Here is a 20,636-nt window from a genome sequence, read left to right on the forward strand (position 1 = left end):
TCTAGATCACATCTCAAAGAAAAAATAAATAACAAATGAATAAATAAATAGTTAGAAAGATGAGATGGAAAACAGAATTGGAGAGAAGTTCTTTGGGTAAAACTGTGCCATAAGCCGCACTCCAACACCCTACGGATGTGGATTTGGTGAGGAGGGCTGTCTCTCCTTTCACCTCAAGTCTGATGAGAGGGTGTTCAAAGGAAACCACTTGGAGAGCTTGAGGTATGCTCCCTGGAGTTTGGGGTGTACGTGAGAGTGTCAGAGGCAAGCCTGGGGAATCCCCAGAGGAGAGGCTGGCTGGCTAGAGCAGCCTTTGTTCACAGAGCAGAGGGCTGAATCTGAGCAGTAACTTCACAAGACCGGAAGACGTCCAGTCAAAATGCGTCTGGTAGTTTCCCAGGGCTGTCATAATAAACTGTCACAAACTTAGTTGCTTAAAGCAACAGAAATTTATTCTCTCACAGTTGTGGAAGCCAGAATCCAAAGTCAAGGTGTCAGCAGGTCTGTGGTCGCTCCAAAGGCTCTAGGGAGAATCTTCCTGTGTCTCTTCCACTTTCTGATGATGCCAGGCGTTCCTCGTCTTGTGGCTGCCTAACTCCAATCTCTGCCTCCATCTTCAGATGGCTTCTCCCCTGTGTCTCTTTTCCCTCTACCTTTCTCTTATGAGGACATTTGTTGTTAGAATTAGGGCCTGCTTGGATAACTCAGGATCCCAGAAGGATCTCCTGCTTCTCAAGATCCTTAACTTAATTGCATCCTTATCTTAATTGCAAGACCTTTTTTCAAATAAGGTCACACTCAAAATTTCCAGAGGTAAACATGTGGACGTACCTTTTGGGGGGTCATCATTCAACACTGGCCCATATGAAGACTCTGCAGGAGTAAAATCTGGGTTACTTTTAAAATAGATCTTAATAAGAGAGCTTCAGTCAGAGTGTGAAGAGACAACAGTGGAGGGGCTTTATAGAAGGGTAGCCAGAAAATCAGAGGAGATGGAAAATCAGAAGCAGGCAACAGGAGAGAGAGCACTGACTATGTAGCAGGAGTGGTCAGTGACTGGCTCAAATGTGAAGCTTCCAAAAAACCTCGTAGAATCATCCAGAAGAGAAAATCAGCCTAAAACATCAGCCAGGCCAGCAAGAACAAAATCAGCTTACTAACATTCTGGTCGAGAAGTCTTTCCGGGATCCTTTTTCTCTTTCTCCCTCCCCTGCTCCAGATCTTCCTGATGAGACCAGAATCCGCAGTTAACAAGGTGGGAGGAGAGAATTGGGAGTGAGATAAAGGACCACACACACTGCCTTCTCCAAAGGCAAAGACAGCATCTGCAGCTGGCTCTTTCTGGGGAAGGGGCTCAGGAGCAGTACCTTCGAATGAAGATTGAAGAGTTAAGCAATACATAGGATTGGAAATTCTAATTTGTAAGCCAAGGCTGTATTTTCCATCTTAAATTGATTATAGGATTTTATATATCTAAAAATACTCAAAAAAATTCTGAGACTGCCTAAAATCTCATCCAGAAGCCCAGCAAGACCTTTCCTCACTGAATACATTTTAAAGAAGGAAGAAGAAATTGAAACAAAACAAACAATTGAGTTTTGACTATCTCCTACGTCTTCATTGGTCAAGGTACTAGTTACACTCACAAAACAGTATCTGTGAAAGGGTTTCTTGACTCAGAACATTATTAAGATGGATGTCAAATGGTATTGATTTGCTATTTGTTAAGAATTACTGCCCCAGAATTTGGAAAAAGACAATGAGAGGTAGATTCAGTTTACTCCACAGACCGATGTATGCATGTGCTCTAAAGGATATTCAGTGGGATCTGACGTCAACCTCCAACTCATCCTCACAGAGAAGATACACCTTAATGGATGTGTTGAACAATAAATGTTGGCTTCATCCCGGGTCCTCTCCTCCGTGTCACAGGCTGCCACTATCCAGTACTGGAAGTACCAGTAATGATCTGTACCGGAAGCTCTACATCTTGGTTCTGGTTCCCTAGGTCTCTCTTCCCTTATACACATGATCGAGCAAAGCTTCAAACGGTTTTTGTCAAACAATTTTGAAAGAATTTCATTTTTCCCCTCTATTACTCTACAAAAGGCAAATTCAGACTGCTGTTCCTGTAGCCCAGGGCAATCTGTGCTGAGTGGTAAGTGCATTTCTCTGTAGTCACTTTACCAGTGCAATTCTCTCTGTGGGGGGCGGTATTCTTCTGCACACTGTGGTAAGAGAACGTGACCTTAAAATGCATTTTTGCAGAAATAATCACTTCTTGTTTTGAATGAAATATTAAAATACATCCCCCATTATGCTAAAATATGGATACCATGATAATTTCTACATAATAAATATGCCCCTGGCAGAAGCTTAACCCAGAAGAAGCTAAGGAGAATGTTTACGCAATAACTTTCTGCCTAGTATCATTAGATTATTTTTTTTAAATAACTGTGAAAATTCAAATGGCAAACAGCTACATATACATTCATGGACACAAATGAAGCAAAAGATGTTATCATTTCACAGAATACCTGGTATAAAAGACTTGCTGGAATCTTCAAAGTTGGGGAATACAGAAAATTTGAAATATAAACACTTCAGAAGTTTTATTTCAATATACCTTTAAAAATATATTAAGAGGGGCCGGCCCCGTGGCCGCCGAGTGGTTGGGTTTGCGCACTCTGCTGCAGGCAGCCCAGTGTTTCGGCGGTTCGAATCCTGGGCGCGGACATGGGGCTTCTCGTTGGGCCACGCTAAGGCAGCGTCCCGCGTGCCACAACTAGAAGGACCCACAACTAAAAAGGTACAGCTATTTACCGGGGGGCTTTGGGGAGAAAAAGGAAAAAAATAAAATCTTAAAAAGTAAATATATATATATATTAAGAACTTTCTAAATATATTAAATCATGGGTTCCTGGTAAGATTGTATTTGATGACATCTATTAGCCAGTGACATTGCTGTCCAGAAAAAAAGAGGAAAATTCAACTATTCCCCAACTGATTTACTATAACTTGAGAAAGGAGAAGAATTTGGTCATTAATCAATAATTAATGTAAAAAATATCACCTGTGCAAATGGAGCCTATGTACCAGAACTTTATTGTGCTTTATACGTAGTATTCTGATAAGATTCTCAGTGTCCATACAAAGTCAACAAGATGGATTAATAATGTTCCCTTTCTACCCCCAATAATTATACTCGCTAACAGTTCTAAAGCCCGCTCTGCCTCAGGCACATGCTAAGTGCTTAAAATGCTCTGCTTTACTTAATCTTCCCAATCACCCAAGAAGGTGAGGCTCCCAAATTCACGCAACCACACAGGGGCAGAATCACAAAAGATTCTCCTTTCCCCCTAAATCCTGGTCAAGGGCAGCTCAGTTCATTGCTCAATTTACTAAACCATTACCTCCTGGAAAAAGAGGGAGGCATTAATTTATTTTTAAGGAAAGCGATTATTTCTCCAAAGGAAAATTAATTACCCTCCAAGTACCACCATCTGTTTTAATGTTTTCAAGCCTAAACTTTGAAGAGAGACACAGTAACTCTAAAATGTCCCCAATGGTAGGGTCCAAATGACCTTTGTCATTAAGAAGACAGAACAGAATCCTCCTGCGTCAAGAAACAGAATATGAAAGTGATGTTGTGTGTGAGATCAGGAAGCTGCCTCCAGAGCCTATGAAGGGATCTCCTAATACACAGTGTAGCTGCCTTTATATCTAAAGGAGGTCAAAGACTGCAGAGTTGAATGTCTCACGTATACTATCATACTGGAGAGACGTCACAATCAGAAGAGAACTGTAACAATGGCAATGAATTACAGAAAAGGAATTTGTCAGATGTTGTTGTTTCATAGGGAAAAAGAAAAGTTTATTTACCAACAAAATTTCATTCCGTATTTACTATATGCAGTCGTGGTAGAGAGATGCAATGGTGAACAAAAAAGTACCCTTGGCTCTAAGAAGCTCAGAGATTCCTGAGGGAGATGGGCATTGAGACAATAAACTGTGATAAATCCTGAAATAGAGATGTGTTTGTGACACCTGTGGCACGTTCCAACCGACAGTAATGATATTAGCTACTAGTTATTGAACAGTTGCTATGTATCCAGTTCCCTGCTAAACACTCTACATGGGTTTTCTCCATTTAGCCCTCAAACCAATCCTATGAAATGAGGATGAGTACGGTATTTCACAGATGCGAAAGCAATGGCTCAGAGCAGTTAATACGTTTAAGATAGTCCCAGCTTGTACAAGTCCTGCTATGCCTGATTTAAAACTGCTATTCCTACTTAAAAGGGTGCAGAGAGATATTTGAAAGCAGATAATTATGACTTTAGTCAAAATCAGCCCCAACTATGTTTGCAGTTGGAGACAGAGCTTATATTTGACCTCAGATGTTTCTGACACAGATCTTGGGTTCTTAATCTCCAAATGGTATATGAGCCTTTTATGTACCCAATGTTTTAAATAATTTTAACCAAGATTTTACTTGGAAAAATTTTTGATTTACAGAAAAGTTGCAAAGATAGCAGAAGGAATTCTAGTATACTTCTTACTTGGTTTTAGTTTCTCCTAATGTTATCATTTTATATTTAACAAACATGAGGAACCGACACTGGTACATTGCTATTAATTCAATTCTAGACTTTATTCAGATTTCACCAGTTTCTCCATTAACGTGCTCTTTCTCATCCTGGTTCCCACATTGCATTCAGTTGTCACGTCTCCTTATTCTCCTCTGGGCTATAGCGGTTCTCAGACTCTCCTTATTTTTCATGATCCTGACAGCTTTGAAGAGTACCGGTCGGGTATTTCATAGACTGTCCCTCAATTTTTACGATCCGTCTGATCTAGAATTCTGCATTAGTTTAATGAGAATTTTATGAGTGCACTTTTGTGTATTACCCAGACCCAAAGAATCTTGAGGAGGGAAGTATGCTTAAATACACTAAGAAATAATATACCTTTGTGGAGGATAAGCACAGTGGAACTCTCTGAGGTGCTGGAAATGTTCTGAATCTCTGTAGTGGGTGCATGAGGGAGTGCACAGGCTTGCTTCTCCAGTGGTCTGGAGTAGTAATTCCAAAACTGCATTCTAGACTTGAACAAATGAATAAATACATTGAAGAAAATGGAAGTCAGGTTTCTCACAGTTGGAGAAGGGAGTAATAAATAAAGGGAGGGAAAGAAGCAAAGAGTGAGTACCTACAGAAGTTCCAAGGTTGGAACAGCCAGTGGAGGTCAAACAGTCCTGACCCTCAGGTCAGAGTCCAGGTGAGCTCTGTTTTGCCTGAAGCTCATAGTGTTGATCTCACAGCATATTTTGTTTATTTGGTTTTTTTAATTGATAATAAACTTTAAAAAGTGACTTTTTGTTTTGACTGAGCAACAAGGTGGATTTCAATATGCAAAGGAAGGCATGGTGCCCCCGCCTGTGTGCTACACTCAGCGTTTGGCGTGTGCTCAGCCCTGTTGTTGCCTTTTCTAGACAAGCCATGAGCTCTCCTGTTACCTCAGTTCCCTACTTCCACTCAACCCCTTTCTTTACTGGGGTTATCTTTCTGTCCGTGGTAAGTCATTTGACCGGTAACCCCTAGAAAAGGCTTAAAAATTACTAAATAGTTAAATGTTACTAAAAGATCAAATTTCCCTTCAAAGAGGATAATGTTGAGAGAACAGTGATCACCCTAGAGAAGAGACGGAGTAAATCAACGTAAGATATGTCTAGACAGGCACTAACAATCTTGCCAAGACACAAACGTGTGTGAGTGTTTGATGGATACAATCCTCCACCCTCCTTGGCCCTTGCTTAAATTCTTCTTGTTAGAGAAGACCTCGCCAAGAAACTGGCACAAAGGTAAAGTGAACAGGATTTTGCGTGCCACCCATCTTTGCTCAGAAAGGTGAATACCACAGGAAAAAATTTTCCTCTCTGAAGTGATTGTAAATTTGCAGAATGAAGAGGATTTATAATGAAGTCACATTGCTCCTTCTGCTCTGTAAGGATCAGCAGGGATGGACTCTGACATCTCACAGTTAGAACCCTTGCTTACTGGGTTTTTATAATAAGGGCACTTGCTTATTGAGGAGGTCTAGTTTTTAAAGAGTTCCCATTCTCTGCTGACAAACCAGAAACTCTCTTCTCTGTACCCACTTTGGAATAAATGTACTACACAAGAGATAGAAGAAAGTATGATTTAAAATGACGAGGGTTCTAAGGAGGATGAATCCTGATAAAGGGGAAAATGAAATGGCAGGATGCTCTTTGTGTTTCTCCATGAGTCCACGTCTTTTTCTTTTGGCTGAATAACTGAAAGGCTTTGAGATATGCAAGGAGGTAGAATTGGGGAAAAGAGACTGAAGAGAGTTGACTGGTGCTGCACAATTGAGTGAGAATTCTGAATTCCCAGACACAATCTAGAAGTAAAGGGTGAGAGAAGCAGCATGAAGTGAAAGAAAGGGGACCCTCAGTAGGCAGTGTGTCCAGTGTGAATGTCCCACAGTGAATTAAGAGCAAGGATGACTAATATGAGATTCTAACTTCCAATAATACACTTACAGTAACTTAGTTCTGCTCCATACAACCATGTAGTATCCATAGTTGCCCTGATGAGGAAATAAAAAGGGTCTATGTGTGCACTGGGGTCAGAGGCAACACTGGCAGGTCAGAGATAAAGAAACCAATGCTAAAAAATCAGTAGAGGCTGGATGTTGGACACAAGTGATCATGAAAGCATAAGCCTTTTAGGAATTGATGGAAATCTTAGAAAAAGCCATGGATTTTCCACAAGACAAAGAATGAGGGGATGAGCCAGTTTTGCCTAAATCATAAGGGGCAAGGTGACCCCAGCTCACATCTCAGTTACAAATATATTACTCATTCTTTGTAACTTGCATAATCAAAGACTTATGAGCCTTATCAAGATTTGAGATTTTGTACAGTTCTAACCATATGCTTTCAAACATCTCTGTGCACCCTCCTATTTATAAGCCTGAGTAGTTTGAAATAAAGCACAATAGTAAATCTCTAATGATCTACCACATTTACATTATCATCCAGCCCATCCAATCACTCCAATGTGAACCCAGCACTCAGCCTCAAGAGGTTCATATTAATGCAATTAAGTAGCTAATTCTTCTAGGATGTGCACAGCTGTGGCCATTAATATTCAAATAGTCCTCAGACTGCAGTGTCCAGGAAAAATCAAAGCAGCAATATCTAAAAAAATGTCAAGGAGCTAAAAACTGAAAGCACAGAGAAAAATGCCACCAGCTGTAGACAGTAAAATCTATTCTACCTGACTAGCTACACGTCAAAGAATCAATGCCTGTCCCAAGACATGAAGGTGAACTAGTGCGTGAAGAGCTGCGTGTTCAAGATTATTAAGATCGCTCAGTGATAATTCACGAAGCACTGAACCCAGAGTTACAGTCTTGCTTCCTTCCCAACATTCAGTTCTTGGAAAGGGACTTTGTCCTTGACTTACAAGTTCAAATCTCTGCTTCCGTGCTCTGTACTTGTATCCAGCAGTAGTTCACTCTTCTAACACATGTAGTTGTTTAATAAATATTTATAGAAAGCCCATCACAAGACAGGGACTATGTTAAGATACAATAGTAATGCAATTGCAGAACATTATCCCTGCCTTCAAACAGCTTACAGACCAGCAATAAACAGGCAATTACAGTTCAGAGTGCTTCGATAGCAATGGAGGAAGGAAGGTCATTTCAGAAAGAGGGGCTAGTATAGAGAAACTATGCATTTTGGTGTGATTCGTGCATGCTGAACCATATGAACAAAGGTGGTAGCAGGAGATAAGGCTGAAGAGGCAGCCAAGAACTAGATCATGAAGAGTTCTGAATGTGAAGCTAAAGGTATTGGGCTTTATTGTGAAGCCAGAGAAGAGATTTCTCTGGAGTAAGAATTCCCTGGAGGATGGCAGGGCTAGAAGCAGAATTCTGGTTACAAGGGAATCAAATAAAGAAATTGTAGATGGCATGAATGTGGTAGAATGGCAATGGAAATAAATGGACAAATAGATAAAAGGATTTGACTGAGTGGATGGGAGGGTGAGAGATTACAGGAGTCCCAGATAATGACCAGCTCAGTGGTTTGATAAGTGAAAATACCGTTTACAAGTTATGGAAGGAGAAGCAGGCTTGGAAGTGAGGGTGTGGTAGAGGAGGAAGAGAGAATTAGAGAAGCATAACATAGAAGTAGAAATGGCCAGTAGGCAGCCCGATGTTTTATCAACTAGGACCTTTTTTGTTAAAAGTGACAGATTTCAGTCAAGCTAGCTTTAACAAAGAGCAGACCTGATTACAAATGTACTGGGATAGGCATGTAACTGGACCTCAGCAACTACAGGATTCAGGACTCTGTTGGCATTTCTTAGCTTGCCCCTCTCTGTCTTATTTATTTTTTTAACTTTTAAAAAATATATTATTATTGAGATATAATTTTCATAAAATAAACTTCACCATCTCTGATTGGTAGACTGGACTTCTCTGCTTAAATGGTCTACATGAGAGCATACGGGGTTGCCCGCAACTCCCAAGCTCTGTACCCTACAATTAGAGATGATGTCTAAAATAGTTAACCACCAATCAGAACTGATGGGGTCCTTACATGACCCTGATGCCTTGGACCTGTACAACCACTCTGATTCCAGCCCAGGATCTCAAAGACAGGTTGTTCTGACTCCCGGTCTCAAACCCAAAAATCTCAGGCCAAATTTATTGGCCAAGCTGGGATCAAGCACCCATCTCTGGACAAATTAATTGTGGTACAGGGAAGGGTCACACAATAACACAACTTCAACACATGGATAGAAAGGGAGGCCATTCCTAGGCTCCTTAGACCTTTACTACAGACATCTAAGTCTGAGCTCAGGCAAGAGGTCAGCTTTGGAAGCCATCAGTGTATGGGAGGTAATGATGCCATAGGAGGCGATGGAGATCATTTAGGGAAAATGTGTATAGACCAAGAGAAGGCCAAAGAAAACAAGCTTTAGGATCTAACATTAATGATAATAGGCAGAGAAAAAGTTGCCTTGATGGAGAAGAATGAAAAAGAATGACCAAAGGGATAGGAGGCAGACCAAAAGAATATGAGAATTTTCGTAAAAGAATATGTTGTTGTAAAGCCAGGGGAAGAAAGAGGTTCAAGACGAGGCTCTGCATAAGATGTTGCAGAGAAGTCAAACATCTTGGAATGAGCACGCAGAGATCTTTGGAAGCTAAAACTAAGAGCATGTTCGATAGAGTTGCAGGGACATGAGCAAGACTGTTGAGGGTGGAGGTGTGAGTGGAAAGCCAGAAAGTGGTGACAGCATGTTACTGTCATGCCTCAGAGGAAACTGAAATCTCCTCTAATGCACATAATATTATTTTTGTGTATGTAGATATATGACTAGTGAAATTTGCCACAGCTCTGTGATTGTTTTTATTTACAGCTTTTGACACTTTGAATCATGAATTCTGGTTCTGTACCACGTTTTATGCAAATAAGAACTTCCTACGCTTACGTTCATCGTGAATATAGATTCTTTTCTACCCAGGCATTATACATGATGGAAAAAGTATATAAGCACTCTGTGTAGTAAAATCATCAAATGTCCATTAAAAGAATCATACCTTATATCACCATAGTGTGTTGCAATTCTCAATTCATTTTTACTTTTATATCTCATTTCATAAACTGATTCTAACTGGACAAGAATTTCTTCCTTCTAAGCAACATAAATTACCCAAATACCATGCAGTATTCCTCTGACATTCAACCTATCAACAAGATAAGACCCTCAACACACAACAGCTATTGAGAGATAAACAGAGTTTGATATAAACTGTTTATTCAGAGGAGGCTGACATTTCTTAAGTAACATACTTCTGTTTCTATGCAACAAATCAAATAGACCAAAACAATACTTTGGGGTTTATGTGGGTGTTTTCATTTTTTTTTGTTTTTGGTTTGAGAAAGATTGCCATTGAATTAATATCTGTGGCAATCTCCCTCTATTTTGTACGTGGGACATCACCACAGCATGGCTCAACGAGCAGTGTGTAGGTCCACTGCCCAGGATCTGAACCCGCAAACCCCAGGCCACTAAGCTGAGCGTGCGAATTTAACCACTATGCCATCAGGCCGGCCCCCATGATTTTGGGTTTTTAAAATTCAGAAATTTGCTACTCAAAATTGTTTATGGCCTGGTAATTTTAAATTTCATAACCTCTTTCACTTTCTTGTGACTGCAGGATTAAATTTCTTCGAAAATTTTCAGCCACAATTATACACGTATGGCATGACTAGAAACCAAGTTGAAAAATAAAAATTCTCCCCAGCGCACCATGCAAAGTCCAGTTTACCCAGACCCAGAACATCCAAATCTCCTAAAGTGAGCCTGAAAACATTCTGAGACTGCTAAACCGAGAGTTATGAAAATTGGAAAAAATACTTTCTCAAAACTCACACAATAATCCTATCAACTCAGTCCAATTCATTTACCCTTTTAGTGCAAGCCTAATAAGCAAATGCTCAGAGGCTCAATTTTCTACTGCTTGAAAGGTGACGGCATCTGCAGTAATAGAAACTGCTGCCTGGATCAAGTTATTTCAGTAGTAGCAAACTTTTCTGGGTCACCAAGTTAAGTCTAATATAATATGTTAAAGACTTTTCACTTGACACTAAAACTACCATTGTCTTATATACAGACTCATGTTAAGTAATAATTGATTTAAGTCCAGACTGCTAATTATCCTGAGATCAATTTTGTCTGAAGCAGTAGATCTTACAGAAAATTCCATCCTCAATTTAGTCAAGTAAGTTGACAGGACTAATTGTGCATCCCTGAGGTAACAGGGAAATATTTCTAGTCCTCGGATGCAGAGGTTTAAGTATGTACTTAACAAGTAAGATTGGGCCTTAGGCATAAGCAAAACATTGTGCAGAGTCAAATATTTTCCCTTTGAGAAACAGAAGAATAGACAGTTGAACATAAAATGCTGCTGAACACTTGTGAATCTGGAGTTAATCTAATGTTGAGTCAAGACCACATGATACATTGAAGTAAACAGAGTCATTTTTGTTTTTCCTGAATGGCACACATACTTCTGCTCTCTGCAGATGTCCAATATTCCTCTGTTCTCCAAACTGTGTCCCAGAGGCATAAACAACTCAGAGAAATTAGTTCATTCATGTCCAAGATAATGACCACTGTAGATTTATTCTCTTAGCAGTGATGATAACTGCATCTCAGTTTATTTCAAGACTAGCGTCCCTGAGATCTTGTTTTGTTTGCAGCAGAGAATTTCCATCTCTGCAGTCCTTTGGCATTGCTAATAATCTAAGTACTTAACACTTGACACAAACTCACAGGGTTCTGAGCAACGCAGAAAAGGTGTACTTAGTCCTATAGGGAAGAAATAGTGACATAAGTGAAAGTTTGTTGAGTTTCTTCCTGGTGAACACACAGAGGTTTAAACACAGGTAGCTGCCTTGAGTCCTTGCATGAAAACAAGCTATGGTGTAGCCTGCTGGTTGGAGGTAAAGTGGAGGGGAAGAGGAGAAGGGTAAAAAAACAAGGAAATGAAGACCTCCCCAAGAGTGGCCTAGAGAAGTTCCGCAAATACATATATCGGAAGTATGTACTGAGTTGACTATCAGGATGATTTGTAGAAGACCTGCATTTGTATCTGCTGAGCCAGGTAAGCAAAGACACAGAGGTAGGGAAATTTCAGAGAAGAGCAAGTAGTCTGAATGGGTTGCTGAGGTAGGTGTATGAAGTGTCTTCTTAGTGGATGATATGCAAATCACCACCAGCTCTCAAAGAGCCTAGAATGACTTCAACTCATAAGCAATGGGGAGACCATGAGTATTTTTGAGAGAGAAGTAATAGGATCACAGCTCAGTTCCAAGGGAACTCAGAACCAAGGGAATTGTGGATGGTAAAAGATCATGGAAGGAGCCGATTTGAAGGTGAAAAGAAGTTCACTTTAAGATATGCTAAACTGAGGATGATTTTTAAGGGAGTTTTCACCCCCTTAAAAGTATGCCTTCATGAAAAAACTTCTGATAAGGGCTTCTAGGGCTTTAGGCAATTTGCTTCCAGTTGAACAAAATGTAAACTCTGATTCTGATCTACTCGAAGCCTAGTTCTTCAGTGCGCTCAGGCAAAAATCAACTCAACTGAAAGGAAAAAGAAAGGATAAATTGGCTACTTGGCTGCATTGACCGATCAATTAATTCAAAACAGTCAACCAAGCAATACCATTGAATCTAGAGACATATCTCTCCGGGACTGTAAAAAAAGGTCAAGACCTCTTTCCCCAAGGTTACTCTTCTAAAGGATGAAATAATGCTATTATCAAACAATTAGATCTCTCAGCAAAATCGATTACTGATTGCATCCCAGATTCCTGGGAGAAGCGCATCATAAAAAGTGGTTCTTTGTCAATTGTCAAGGGCAAGGACACAGTGGTTTGAAATCTTTTTTGATAACCATAGTGGTCATTAATGCATGCTTTACAAAATGAAATGCTTTGATCTTTATATATTCTAAGGAAATAAAAATTTACAGCAAAGAGATGGTCTAGTCTTTTTCAGGATAAATGCATTGTCATTTAACGATTCAGGAAGAGATTTTGATGTTATTTCTCAAAAGGGGCAGTAACATGAGTAATTCTTCTGTCTTATATTTCCTGTTTCTTCTAAGCAAAAAAGGCTTTAAAATATCACATTCCCAAACACAAAATTCCTACGACCAGGCTGAGGAGGGGTGTGTTTCTGTGATTTTAGAAAGACTTTGGACACTTGAAGCAAGGTACGTGATACTTCAACTTCCTTAATAGTAAGAAAATACTTCTTTCCCATAAATATAAAAACTAGGTTCTCATAAGACCTCGTGATCTTCCTTCTTCTTTGCAGGAATTTTAATTTTAATATAACAGATTATCTTCCATTTTCTTTTGTCTAGGTTACTGAAAGTGTGAGGTATCGTTTAACTGAGTAAGTGATTCTCAGTAGGAAGAAAACCTTGTTCTGGTGAAACTTCTTATGGATTTATTGTCAAATGCTACAGTTCTGGAGTGAAATTGCTCCTTTAGTTAGTGGTTTCCATCTTAAAACCAGGAAATACTGGTAATTTTTTTAAAGTCACAACTGCTTTTTAAAGATTGATGCTTTAGAAAGGCAATGGAGAGAATTAGGTTTAACAAAGTAAGAAGGGTCCCAGATCAAAGCGTTTTGTTTTAGCCAACAGAAAACTTATTTTTTAAAAAGGAATATTGATGTCTTTAAATAATTCTTAGACTCCATAGTGCACCAAGCCCCCTACAGGCCCCACCATTCCCTTTTATGTTATACTCAGCCACCTCATATATAATTTTATTTAGTGCCTGTTACTAAAGACATTTTAGCTTTCTGCTTCTGAGGTCGTTCTCCATGTTAAAGGTTAGAGCCAATTTAACACACATGATCTGCTCTCTAAAAATTTATTTCACGTCTTATCTGAGTACTAAAGGAGAAGTACTACAAGAGAAGATTGAGCCGTCTTTTTAAGCCACTTTATTAGGAGCATTTTATTTTATGTGTGTGTGTGTAAATTGAGAGCATACATTTTTCTTCCTTTGCCTCTCCATGGCTAACAGATGCTTTGTCAACCTACAAATAAAGTTGTAGGCATAGCTGTTACTACGTTTGTTTGTTTTTTGGTAAAGTTAACACACCTATATTTGAGTTATTTCTTTAAGTAGATATGTATTACTAGAATATTGAGTTCATGAATCCTTAGAACATGGTGAGAGTTATACAAAACGTTTAGGAATTAATTCCAAAAATTATCAAAACATGGATTAATGGAATTAATCTTGATCTATCTGACTCAGGAGAGAAAAGTTCCTTGAGAACAGGGGCCACTTCTATAGGTTCAATGATGAATACTCTTTGCCTGGGTCAAAGTTTTGTTTAGAATGACTATCCAATAAATAAGTGTTAAAAAGAAAACTGAATGAATCAATGAATGAGCAGGACCGCCTTGTGCTCGGCCCATGCTCAGCTACATGGAAAATCATTAAACCTCTGCAGGAGTGCAAACTAGATTCCTGGGGTAAATATCCTACAGCAGATTTTGTTTGGCAAGAGCAGTAGTTTGGGTTTTAATGACTTTAGAAGAGACATACATTCTCCAGTTCTCTATGGACTTGACCACTTCCTGTTATTGCAAAGCTCAAAGGCTTTCCCCAGTTAGCTCACCTGCCTGGTCCCTGAATTCACATGAGTTTGTAACCCCTAATTAAATGTTCTTTCAACTTCCCTAAAACTCTTATTTTTAAAAAGTAAAATGATGTTAAACTGCATTCTTATTGAGAAAGGAAAAATATTTAATATTTCTTGACAGTGCATCAGAAAAAATAAAATTGCAATACTAATAATTGAATTATTTTATGAATTTAACAATGTGAATGCTAGACACAAAGTATCTTTTTTTCTTTGACAAAATAGCACATCCAGCATTGCCTTTTTACGTGATGGGGTTTTATCTGCTATGTGTGCTTTATTAATAATTTTTATGTATAAATCACCAATTACAGATTTCAAACCCCATAGTTAAGATACTTTATATGTAGCATACTTTGAGAGTACTTCCATGGAGAACTGCTAAATATTTTGCCATTTTGGAGGCACACAATAAAATTCTTCCAGGTGAAATGAGCTGTTAGGAAATTATAATTTAATGTTAATTTCCACCAGTAAAACAATTCAAGTTGCATTCCCAAAGCAAAAGAGGAGACCGTCAAATAATTACCAATATTTTCAATATCTCACATCAAAGAATTATGAAAACTATTTCACACTGTTAATTAAGGGAATTAAAAACTGCTGTCATCTTTTAAGCATGTGCATCCTCACATAAGAGTACTACTAGTATCACACGCTTACTGTATTTCTTAACATTTAGATTTAACCAAAGTAAAAATTTTTCCATGAAAAAATATATATTTCATTATTTATGCATATCAACAGAAATTTTCAGAGAGAAACATGTACAGCTCTGAGATTTTTAAATCTATTTTTATATTTAATAAAACCCTTCAATTTTCTTACCAATCACATTAACTGATTTCATGCATCTGACCCTGATAAATTATATGAAAAAAAATCTAATATTTAATATCTTAAAACTGATCACACATGGATTAGGAAATATTCACAGCTACCAAGAAAACACAGACTAGATGCTTTCATTCTATCAGTAAGAGTCTCCTTAGCTGATAAAATATTGTTTACCAAAAAATGCATTATTAACACTGAAACAATTAAATTTCAAAAACACCAACCAAATTGCAGCTAGAGCACTTAGCATCAAAAGCCACTAATTACTTATTTTCTTTGTTACAACATATGGAACAATACTGGAATACACACAGCAGTTGTGCTGGAGATGTCCCCATTGTCTCCATAATTGACGTTTCAGGCAGAGCGCTGTCAGGAGCATATTTATGACACGAGCCTACTGGCGCACAGACTTAGAGTACAATGAACCAAATTGCACACCTTGTTGTTCTGTTTTGGCATTAACTTTGCTCTTACTTCTATTTTGATAAAGGGGCCGATGGTCTCCTGGCTGAGCCTGGTAGATGCCTGAATGCTGTAAGACAACTGAAACCAATTTATCACTGGGCAGAAGCATCTTCCACTAATGGAAATGGCAGATGTCCAGGCCTACCCTTCCAGTAATGTGAATAGCTAATTTTTGTCAGCTACAAGGTGTTGAGCACGATAGCATTGTTTAGACTTGTTTGTTTTAATAGTGGCTCCTTCTCTATTGTGCTAATATACTGCAACAACTCTTCTGGAAAAAAAATAATTGCGGAAAAGTTTCTGGTAAAAAAATAAGGATAAATATGTCATTTAGAGTAATGCAATAAGGGAAAATGTGTAAAGGGAATCCAAATATAGAGAGGAATCCAGTGAATTTTCAAAATAAATAAGAAGGATATATAATCTTCAATATAAGACAGTGAAAAAATTAATGGACTGTTTAGTCTGATTGACAAAGGTTTGAAACGCTTACCACTTTCTAGTTGTATAAACTTGAGCAAGTTATTGAAACTCTCAGTCTCAAGGGTTAGTTATTTGTTTGTTTTGGTTCAGTAATGTAAACTGTAAAAACAAAGCCTACTGTTGTGAGAATTAAATCAGGTAACATAGCACAGTGCCTGACACATAGTTGGTACACAATGAGCAAGAGAACTCTCCCTACGACCGCTTCAAATAGATCTACTGTCTGCCTCAATATAGTATTTGATGCTTCCCAGGTTTCACAGAGAGAAGAAAGAAACGCTGATCCTGCTCTCCATCTAAGAATGCTGTGCAAATACGCAGCAGGAGGAAATGTTCTGGCCCACACAAACCACCTGGCTTCAGCTAAGGTTGTGTCCACTGTTGAGAGTCAGATATGTCCAAGAATATCTAGGGGACTGAAGATCGGCTCAAGCAAGATATGTTTGTGTGGAAGCTGGTAACCTCATTGCTGAGTCTATGATGAGTCTGAGAATGAACATGCCTTATGACTTGGTAAAAGAGCTCTGTCAAGTCAACTTGAGTGGGCACTGAAGAAACTCACGGATGGTGATTTATTCCAAGGGAACAAAGAGGAAGGCCCAATGAACCGACCTGGTAACAAAGCCAGGGATGCAAGTGTTGATTCACTGTAGTTATCAATCAAACCTATTTATGGACTGGACCCAGGTACATGTCTGGGTTCTATTTTGGAAAGAGAAATATCTATAAGTAAAAAATTGCAAAGGTTTTTTCATATTGTAAAATATCGACAAACAAGAGCATTATATCGGAACCTCTGACAAAGAGGAGGGAGACTTTTCCACCCAATCACCATGGACCCTGCAAAATCTGGGCACTTCAAGGCCTGTCATTCATCAGTCGTGGGACCTGACCCAGCAGTGACAGCACCCCCTGAGACCTTGGGGTCTGGCAGAATGCAGCAGAGCCAGACAGGAGGGCAGTGGTCCCATGCTGAGCACATTGCCTTTGCCTGGAGCTTCTATATTAAATGTCAGAGCAAGAAATAGCATTCTGGCTATCACTGTTATCATTACGACCCATCTCCAGCCCCAGAATGGTGAAGTCTGAGGAAACTTGGGTTGTATTTTCAAATGGGCTCAAGCTTGGTATTATATCCACTGTCAATTCTCCTTTTCTTTACTCACTTGAATTCTTTGCAAGAAAAGGGGAGCAGAAGAAAAGTGAAATAGTTGAGGGTTTCCATTTTTAATTTTTTGTGTTTTTGTTTATATAGCTAACTAAATTTCTAGGCTTTCTTCATCTTAAGTAACTCAAACTCTGTTGTGGTGGTTGTTTATCATGATAGAATTTTGTTTTTTAAAAAAGTCAGATTTCACAGTCTATTTTATTCAGCAAAGAATCCGCATTGCTAAGAAAAAGAGAGGCTTGCAAAGTATTTTCCTAGCGAGAAGAGCATAACCCACGCTTTTCTGATTGTCATTCAGCAAGCTGTCAACTAAACAATACAGCTTTTGGAAATGAGTATTTTAAGCAGGAGCTTAAAAATCAGCAATTAGCTCTTTCTGGTGGGATTTTGTTTGTTAACTTTGAGGGTGCAACCTCTGGTAATTTATTACCTTTTACATTACATTTGTTTTTACAGGATCACTCATCTGCTCTAACAAATCTTGCATGTGAGGGATGTAAGAACATGACTACTTCAGGCAGCCTTGGGATTTTTCCTGCCTTATGTTTTATTCAGTCAATCAACTTGGCTGCCATTCTGTATTCCTAAAATACGAAGATGTACAGCGATTCTGCAGGCAGCTGCGAAGGGCACACACACCCTCTAAGCCCCAGGATGTATCAGGGAGGAATTGACTCAAACCAAGAAGCCTCATATCCTTTAAGTCCTTTAAAGTCATAGGGTGACATTTCTCATAGTGTCAGGAGCCCTTAGAACACGCTGAATTAGTAGTATGACTTAATGAGGATTAGGCTAATTTAACAGAAGATATAGGACACCTTCTCCATAACTCCTCAATTTAATTTCAATCTGATATCCAGTAGCTAAGGTGAAGAAGTGAGTGACCTTTATCGGCAACTTTAAGTCTCCAAGTTGACAGAACAGAATTGCTCTTCTTCAGATGTCAGAGTAACCACGACGCATGATGTTGATAGGGGTCAGATTGACCAAGACATACATTTTTATTCACCTCCATAGAGATTGGACCTGACAAAACTGTAATAGTTTATTGAGTTCCAAGTGACAATGACATACTGGGTATTTTTCAAGTACTTTTATTTTTCGTACTTCCTATGACTGATTAGAAAAGAAAGCTGTTATCCCACAAAATAATAATCCTGTAACACTTCAAAATAATTTTTTCACAGCACATAATTTTATAACACAGTTGTGTGCCTCCCTGTACGTCATATATACTTAGAATATTAAAGCCAACAGATGTATAAAGCTTGTGGTTGCTTTTCCATAAGTTTAACTAGATTTATCTGGAGCTCCTTCTATATACAAAAGCATCGTGAATCTAGATCAGGGACCAGCAAACCTTTTCTGTAAAGTACCAGAAAGTAGATCGTTTCAGCTTTGCAGCCTATAGGGTCACTGTTGCAACTACTTCACTCTGTCTTTGTAGTAAAAAAGCAGCCACAGGCATTATATAAACAAAGAGGTAAGGCTTTGTTCCAATAAAACTTTATTTATAGACATTAAAATTTTATTTTATATAATATTCATGTGTCATGAAACATTATTCTTTTGATTTTTTTCACCCATTTAAAAATGTGGAAACCATTCTTAGCTCATAGGCCACACAAAAATAGGAAGTGGGCCAGATTTGGTCCAAGGGTGTAATCTAGATATCAAGTTGTAAAAAGGTATTCTTAATTTTCATCTTGTTTCAAATTCTCCAGGCTTTAGATTACATTTAATAATACTGACATTTGACCATTTATAAAATTTGTTAACCTGCTGACACCTAGAGCCTGGAAGAACACTGTGTATGTCACAACTTTAACGTCATGTGACTCATCCAGGAGATTTTGTTAAAATGCAGATTCTGATCCAATAAGCCTAGGGTGGAACCCAGATTCTGCATTTATAACAAGTTCCCGAGTGATGTCCGTGCTTTTGGTCCGTGATCCACACTTTGAGTGGCAAGGCTTAGAGCATATACAATTAAAATTCAGCCATACATTCTAAGGTAAGGCAATTCAATCAAACACTAAGTATTTACTGAGGATCTACTGTACGGCCACATCTGTGCTATGTGCCAAGGGAGATTCAGAAAAATACATAGACTACAATCCTTTCCCACAGGGAGCGTACATCAAGAGACACACCAATGAAACAAGAATAAACAAAAAGGTTTAAATTAAGGAGACTTTAAGTGACAAGGGAGTTCAGAGAAACAGAATGATGAATGAAATCCAGGAAAGCACAAGAGAATAGATAAGCCTTGACCTGAACCACAAAAAATGAACAGTAAGGGAAAGCTGAAAACAACCTCAGCAAATGTCTGAAAGAAGAAATGCAGTGGTAACTCTAGACTGTCTGACAAGGAAGTCATTGTGGGAAGTTTCTGGTCACTAGAGGTGGCATCTGAAGTTACTACTTAGATTATAGGTTTATTTTGGGTGGCTTGGGGAACTGTTAACGGAAATAGAGAGAGGTTTGCTGTACCCTCCAATAAGACATCTCTTGGTGCCATTCTGCAGGTACCTCATAGCAAATCTAAAGGTTTGGTTCTTTCCAAGCATGTTCCTTGGGCCGGCCCCGGTGACCCAGGGGTGAAGTTCAGCACTCTGTGCTTTGGCAGCCCAAGTTTAGATCCAGGTGAGGACCTATACCACTTGTCTATTAGCGGCCACCCTGTGGCGACTGTTCACATAAAAGAAAAAAAGTCTGTTCCTTTAGGAACATGTTTGGTTATCCTAGATTATTATGGTTAAGTTGGAGCAGAACCCAACAGCTTCAGCAGTTTACTGTGAGAAATGACATACTTCAAATTTTCAGTGCTAAGTATATTTATCAGGGCTGTCTTTCCTAATAAGAAAGGATTTAAGTATAACTCTGTCACTTAAGCACATTTTTGCTTGAAATCCCACTTTTAGTGACTGCTTATTTTAGATTAAGACCATACTTCTCAAACTTGGAATATGTCACAGTGTGCAGAGAGTCTGGAAACTCACGGGGAAAATATGGTACATCTTCTTGCAGGGTCAATTTTGTTGATTTAAGGAAAGTCAAAGTTAAACAATTTAACTGTAATCCAAGATGTTATTTTTATAGTAAACAAAAAGGGATATATTATGAAATAGAATGTAAAATCCACATGATTTCTTTTTAAACAATAAATCAAATTATTTCAAAGAAATATGGGGATGGGGCTTGAGCCTAAAGCTTTGGGCTCCACTTTGAGAGCCTATGAGGGTGTAAGCTCACTTTCCTCAAACTTAAGAAGTTCTTTGGTAAAAACCTTTGAAAAGATTTAGGTTAATGTCCGCCTCTGAGTACGATACAGCAGTTAAAGATGAAGGACTAGAATACACTTAGAAACTTGGCTAGATTTTAAGGACAGCCTGTGAG

At 38.7% G+C, this 20,636-nt stretch overlaps 1 long non-coding RNA gene across 1 annotated transcript; it reads left to right on the forward strand.

Annotated features, from left to right (window-relative positions):
- The first annotated feature begins 1,373 nt into the window (after positions 1-1,373).
- LOC139082310 (uncharacterized) lies at positions 1,374-18,728 on the forward strand. The gene is made up of 3 exons (XR_011538192.1): positions 1,374-2,158; positions 12,720-12,827; positions 16,324-18,728. It is a non-coding gene; the product is annotated as an uncharacterized lncRNA (long non-coding RNA).
- The last annotated feature ends 1,908 nt before the right edge of the window (positions 18,729-20,636 follow it).

This window comes from Equus przewalskii, chromosome 3, assembly GCF_037783145.1.
Source record: "Equus przewalskii isolate Varuska chromosome 3, EquPr2, whole genome shotgun sequence".
Classification (NCBI taxonomy): Eukaryota; Metazoa; Chordata; class Mammalia; order Perissodactyla; family Equidae; genus Equus; species Equus przewalskii.